The sequence below is a fragment of the Olea europaea genome, chromosome 12 (genome assembly GCF_002742605.1).
Source record: "Olea europaea var. sylvestris chromosome 12, O_europaea_v1, whole genome shotgun sequence".
NCBI classification, from domain to species: Eukaryota; Viridiplantae; Streptophyta; class Magnoliopsida; order Lamiales; family Oleaceae; genus Olea; species Olea europaea.
In genome coordinates, this window is record NC_036248.1 from 22,643,126 (window position 1) to 22,650,446 (window position 7,321).

The window sequence follows — 7,321 nt, forward strand, 5'->3', positions numbered from 1 at the left end:
ATTGTTTATGGTTAATAGTTTAAGAAAAAATAAGCTCAATGTTAAGTGTTTCTAGAATATGCATATCAGCATTTATTTACTAGTGCAATAAAAGGAGAAGAAAATAATTGTATTGTTATCGTCCGGACATTGCAAAGCCTTCATTTTCCTTCGTCATAGCCTTTTCTTTTTACTTTAATCAAACATTGTCATCTAAGAGAACATAAATAGATTTTCCTAATTCTGTCCAAATTTTTTTTGCTCACAGATCTAATATAATATAGAGCTATTGCAAGTAATATTCAAAATTTTCACCATATTCAAGGAAACCAAGTTATTTAAAGGAAACATTTCATCCTCTCTCTTAGAACTTCCCTAGCCATCTTCCTCCTTCCCTCAGTTATCTCCACAAAAACTGCAAAATCAGAGACCTAATTTGTTGGCAAATCAAAGTCAGCAGCGTGAGCAAACAAATCATATATGTTTGCTTGCAAAATATCTTTACTCAAAATTTCCTAGCACCTAGCTGAAAAAATAGATTCCAGCGCCACCCGCTGACTCTCTTCCATCCACTTCTTCATCGTGAAAAATGTTGAACCATTATTCATGCTCACAGTTGCTAGTATCCCCAGATATACATCATAAGAATGTACATTGGGGAGTTCAAGAAGCAGTTAGGCAAGGACCACTATTCACTATGCACATTCGGACAAGAAGTAATAAGTGATTTTTGTAACTCGTCATAAAGTGATAATAGATGAAGTAACGCCAAAAATTGTATAAATTTTGCATCAGCTACATTATAACTTAGGAACCTGATATGTGGTTAAGTAGTTAAACCTATACTATAAGCCACCTTCAAGTTAAAACCAATATGCCACGCGAATTTATACCTCAACTGCACATGAAGCTACTTTTGGACTTCAATTTGCATTCTCAATGCTTCAGTGATCTCAAAAACAGAAATGTGCACAATCTGCAATAGAACATAGAGGATATAGAAAATTTAAAGGAACCTGAGATCGGTTATAATTGTATCCATCATTGCAACTTTTCTAAGATATATTAAATTTTCAAAATTTGACAATTTTCACATTCGTTGAAACCAAAATATATTTCCCTGTTCAGATAATCCACACATAGAAGTCACTCATTAATCTTCCAACTGCCGACATATTTGTGAATATTATGTAAATTTATCACAACAGACGCCTGTAGTTTGCTATATTTTATAAAAATGTCTAATTATGTTTCATAGTCTATATCATCACCATCTTCCTTCAATCTCATTTAGAAATTGATGTCTTATAATCCCGTTGTTGGGTTTCGATACCCAATAAATTATGAACAATGATGCAAAACATCGAATTATATTTTCACAGGCTTGGCCAATGGTGAATTAATACTAACAACCAAGTCTAAAAGCTCGATCCGAAAACAACGTGGATTGTTGGAAATAGTTTAATAAATTAATGCTACTCATGGCCCCCATATATATTTATCTATTGGGCAGCTCTCCTCTCTTGGTCTAAATAAAGCTTAACCTATTCCTATACATGTGTTGCTTACCCTAGTCGTTTTCAAGGCAGGTTCGGGAGTGATTATGAAAATTTATTTTTTGACCGTTAGAGAGAAAAGTAGGTCCCACATATAAGTGAAGAAGTCAAAAAATGACGGTTAGAATAGTGAAATAACGGTCAAAAAATTGATTTTTTGGGATGAAAAATTGCTATCAAACGGGGGCTTAGTGTGTAATTTGTGTATAGAGAGAAAAATGTAGCTGCCTACTACTGGAGAAAAACGTATGCAGTTGAATAGTAAATAACAGTGACTTCCTCCTTCTTTTTGGTCTCCTATTTGTGCCTTATTCATGTTATTTTCTCGTGCCTTTATAGCTTGCAAATCAACACTATTATCATGTCCTTTGTTGGTGAGATTGAGAAGCAACCAAGGTAAATATATTGGTTGTGGGTTTGAACCGTTTGGATTGATTGTTTTGTAGAGAAAGATAACTTGAAACTGAACCCCAAAAACACCATTTAGAAAATCTTTGAATGAGCTTCCGCAACACCTGCTCTCTTGACAAAATTTAATAGAAATTAATATCTACCAATCATCCATGTTATTCTACAAGAATAACTGGGACAAGAACAAAATAGAGCAAAGGTAAGAAGTGTAGTTGTCAAATTGCTTAGACACTGGTGGCACAAGGTAATGCCAATAGTCACACAATAGAAAGAAGAAACAAGGCACATCTCCATTCACAAAATTACAAGAAGCTGAGTGTAGAAAAGGAGGTTCATCATCCTACATACACGAGCAAAGACAAAAAAAACAGAAAAGGGGACATTAAAGGGAACATATATAAACTAAGAGTAACATTGAATATATTAAATATTATGATCAGAAATACAGATACAAATGATTCTTGAATTCCAAAAATTACATCAACTGCAAGAAATGAACTCATGTTAAAAAAGTAACTTCTGTTTTCACGTCTAGAGATGACAGATCTATGCTAGAGGTCCAGTTTTTCTTTTTTTCTTTTTTTTTTTTTTTTCTCTGAAGATTCTGCAAACGAAAAAATAAGTTTCTTAAGTGATGACAAAGATTGCTCTTCAAACATATCATAACATATAGTATGTTCGAAATGTCAATGACAATCATGAACCGGGGACATTATATAAGAAGTTCTGTTCATGATTAATCTAAGCAAAACAGTCTGAAAAGATGGGTTTTTTTCATAGTGCAAGCAACGCATTAAAGTTCAAGAATTATGAAGGGAAAGAATTTGAATTAAAATTGTGTAGCAAATATATATATATATATTTTTTAAGTATTGTAGCAGCATAAACATATGAAGTGGTGTAATATACTCATTTCTAACTTCAATATTTAAGCATCTGACATTCACTATCTTTTGTGTGTGTTTGAGAGAATATCTATAGATAGATTTCAAAGATGTATAAACAATTGTCATAATGACAATTCTAATAGACGTTTCTGAATATCAGAGTACCTACTATATTATGAAACTAGATAAATAAAAATATAAAAATTAGAGCAAATACAAACCTTCTGTTGTCTCCGGTTTGTATCTAGCTGTTCAGTATTTCTGCAGAACAGGAAAAAGATTTCACATTAAATAGACAGAGAGATCCACCAATGCAGGTTAAGAAAAAGGTCATGAACCAAGAATACAAAAAGACCTGGCTTTCTACGTGATAGATGGTCAAACCAACTTTTATTAGCTTCAGGAAACCCTTAGGAGTGGCTCCTGTGGTTAATAATGGAATGAGTAATGTGAATGGTGGCCTGATGTTTTACACAAAATGACCTTTAAGTGGTAAAGAAGAATTACTTTCACTTCCCCCAAGCTTGTTGACTGCTTCAACAAAGGCTTCATAAAGTTCTGATGTCCAATGCATTTGCTGCTTGGTTTGAGCACAATTTGCAGAAGATGATTGAGCAACAGCCGTGCAAGTTTCTCTAGGTGTGGGTCGGACTGCTTATTGGGCTGCTGTATTGAGAAATATGTTGACAGATTGGACATATGATGATGTACATGCATTAACAGAACGAGGACCAAGAACAAAGTGAATTTTCATTTTATCTATCGAACACCATAAAAATATGTAATGAGGAACACTCCAGTGGATTAATGTACACCAAAAGAATACGTAATAAGGAACGCTTTCATAAAGAAAAAAACATCAACTTTTGGTTCTGGATCTGCAATACTTGCATCAGCAAGGAGCTCATTCTAGTCAAAAGTAAAAGCACCGTTATCAGTGAGATTACATTTGTGAAATGACAGCTGGAAACCTGCTGAATAGGAAAAGAAGACGACATAGTCCCAGAAACCCAATGTTATTAAGTTGTCCTGGACCTGAACTTTGATTAGACAAAGAAGGTTTTGCTTCCGTTGTGGCTGTGTAGAAAAGGCAACTTCAGCTTACGTTATACCACAAGATTATGCACCGTATTCATAACTCAGATAGGAATACGAATAATGTATGAATGCTCAATTAATGAAATGCAAAGAAAGAATCACCAAGAACATTAATCTATTCTCAAGTAGCAGAAAAGACATTCGCGACAAGTCAAGCAAGGAATTTCCTTCCTCATGATGATGAAGAAATGAACTTAGGTCCAATTCTTCTCATAGCTGGAACAAAATAACTGCATTATAAACCTCCTTTTGGCACAAATTCGTTTACTTGTAGGTCACAACCTACATTGATCTGAAAGGATGTGTTCGGGCACTCTTCATCTCTTAACACAAATTTGTCCTCCTCTCTTAGCAATTATACTTCATGCGTGCATGGAAAACCTCTCAAGAGGCTTTTATAGGGTCTTCAGAATTTATAAATCTGGATTATGGAAACATTTTTTTCTATAGAGATGCTCCGTCTTTGAAGAAAATTTTGGTGATCACAATGCTGAATGCAGCAGAGGCTCAACTTGGTGTCTTGAGCACAAAATAGAGCTTCTAGCATATGCTCCTATCGTTCTTGAGTTCCTACACTACAACCATAGTACAGATGAGAGCTTTTATACAACAAGCAACAAAATCAGTCATTTTGTGGCTCACCGTAAAGATAACAAATTGTAGAACTATGAACCATATATTATGATTAGATTCATCTAAAATTTTAACCAATCCTTGCTCATTTATCCTAAGATCGTAATATAATACTCTAATAACAACTAAAACTTGCATAGACAATTTCACATGAAAAGTTTCATCGTTAAGGGTGTGTTTGATTGGTATGGAAAATGTTTTCCAAGAAAGAAAACCTTGTTTTGAGGAAAACAAAAAACTTACTTACTCAATAAAAAAATAAAAATAAAATAAAACAAAAAGTTTTCCTGAAAAACAGGGAAAATTGAAATGCTGCAAGAGTTGGAATTTATGTGCAAAAATGTCGTTTTCCATAAAAAATTTCAGTCAAACACCCCCTAATTGTTAATCATTTGCACTTATAGACCTCAAGATAAGTAGCTTGTGAACTCACCTAAAACAAATTCATGGATAATCTGCTTTTGAGATTTCAGTTAAGTAGAGCTCTCGTATGTTTTATATAACTCCTACATTCGGATATTCTGCATAAAGCTCTCAGCTTTGCTCAAAAAATGCCAACCTAGTATGATCACATCATTTCTAGAGACCTGAAAAGGCGAAATTAATTATACATAACCTTAGATAAAATTAATTATAGGCAGACAAAAACAAAAAGAGAAAAAAATTATAATTCAATCTTGCCTTCATAAAAATAAAAACCGAAAGCGTACTAACAAATATAACGTGCGGATAAAAACCCATAAACAAAGAATCCAATCAATATTGAATAAACAATCCTTAAAAAGAAAATAAAGACCGGCGTGGGTCATTGTTGAAAAAATAAAAACCTACCAATTACAATTCCAGAAATTGAAATTTTGCTTTGATGTTGCAAAATATTCTAGATGTCGCAAACCGAGAGTCAATCGGGGCAGCCCTAGAAACCAAGGAAGACCCTTTTCTCAGCATAACCGGAATTTAAGTTCTCGTTTCTTGTTCTCTCCCTTTTGATGGTGCAGAATTATGGAATTCTTGGTCGTTTTGATCTACTAAAATCGAACAAGTGGGTTTTTAGTTTTTGGTTATCGTTTATTCAAGTAACTGATCGTAAACATTGAACGGACTCTTTTGATTCTTCTTTCTTAACAGAGCTTTAAATTTTGTTTGTTGACCAAATTTTGAAACCAATGTTCTATATTCCCTGCTGTATTTGGCCCGATGTATCTGAAAAAGCACAAACCAATTCTTGATTTGTTCTCTCTCTCTCTCTCTGCTTTATGCTCGATAACAAGTTATTAGTATATTGTATTTTGATATTTTCTTTGAATTTTGGATTTTCTGAAAATCAGATTATTAAATAATTTTTACAGAGAAACAGGGTTCGGAATGTTCAGCAGCAGCAGGGTATAAATGCAGAACAGAGCATTATGGAAATTCCTGCCACCGACTTCGTTTCAGAGTCGCGGTTAGTCATTTGATTCTCTTAATTCTTCAATTAAATCGCCGTTGTTCAACTCTTTCAAGTACTGAGAATTATTTTTTTTTGATTTTTTATATTGTTAGCTTCTTCGATACTGCTAATATTTGGTAGGAAATTCTTCAATTAAATCGCCGTTGTTCAGCTCTTTCAAGTACTGAGAATTTTTTTTTTTTTTTGATTTTTTATATTGTTAGCTTCTTCGATACTGCTAATATTTGCTAGGAAAAATTGATTTAGAGAAGTATCCTTTGATTTTTCTTCCACTAAATTAAACTAGATTGACTTTTTGGTGCAGAGATAAGCCCAAGGGAGGAGCAATTGATCCCAAGCCCGAGAATAAGCACTGCATTTGATGCAAAACATATACCCATGTTTCCATATATGAAAGCATTGATTCTCTAGCAGAGAACAATAGATCCGTTGAGAAAGAGGGGGAAGATTTAGAAAGGGCTCGACCACATCAGTCGCATTCACTCTCTGAAAATGAAAATTCTGTGGCATCTAGTACGGGATTTTATCCTCGGAATCATACCCTCATTTGTGTCGAAAGTATGGTTTTATGGACTTCAAAACATGCCAAAAAATGCCCTAGAGCCTCGGCGCCAAGGAGTGGCGCCGCAACGCTGTGTCTTTGTTTGGTGTGATTTGGTGGTGCCATGGGTGGAACTCAGCACTGCACATCCTTCAATATTTTTATCATAACTTTCTCTCCTGATATTCAATTGAGCGTAAAGATAACTCAAAGAGCTACAAATTTTCTTGAAATAGCTATTTTCCAATTCAAATGTTTACTAGGTCAAAAATGGGTTTCAATCTTGAGCTAAAAATCTAGAACATACTTATGCGATTGAAAATCAACACCATGTCCATGTTTTGATCATATTTCACTCATTTTTACTTCTAATTGCATTCAATGACCCCAAGCATTCTCGATTTTTCATCGTGAAGTTCGACACAACTTCTGAGTATTTACACTTTAGTGCCCAAACTTTGGATCTTGAGGCCTACTACACAAACAGGGGCCTTTGACAGAAATTGAGGTGGTGTCACCTATTTGAGTAGCATAATGCTTGGATCTTCCCCCCTCCCCCTCCTTTTGCCAATTTTTGCGTCTTTCTTTTAATTCCCCTTCCATTCATCGAGATTCACCTAATAATCGAAATATACAATAAATTATGCTATAATTGTTCAAAAGAACTGCTAAATGTCTATATTTTTTTAGCTTCAAATAATTGTATAAAATGCATTTATCATTGATGAAATGTGTAGTTAAAAAAATTGTGGATCACATAAAATGA

General features: G+C 34.1%; 1 long non-coding RNA gene across 1 annotated transcript; it reads left to right on the forward strand.

Moving 5' to 3' along the window:
* The first annotated feature begins 5,389 nt into the window (after positions 1–5,389).
* Positions 5,390–6,935, forward strand: LOC111407042. Its single transcript, XR_002705018.1, has 3 exons — positions 5,390–5,606; positions 5,914–6,008; positions 6,319–6,935. It is a non-coding gene; the product is annotated as an uncharacterized LOC111407042 (long non-coding RNA).
* Positions 6,936–7,321: the final 386 nt, after the last annotated feature.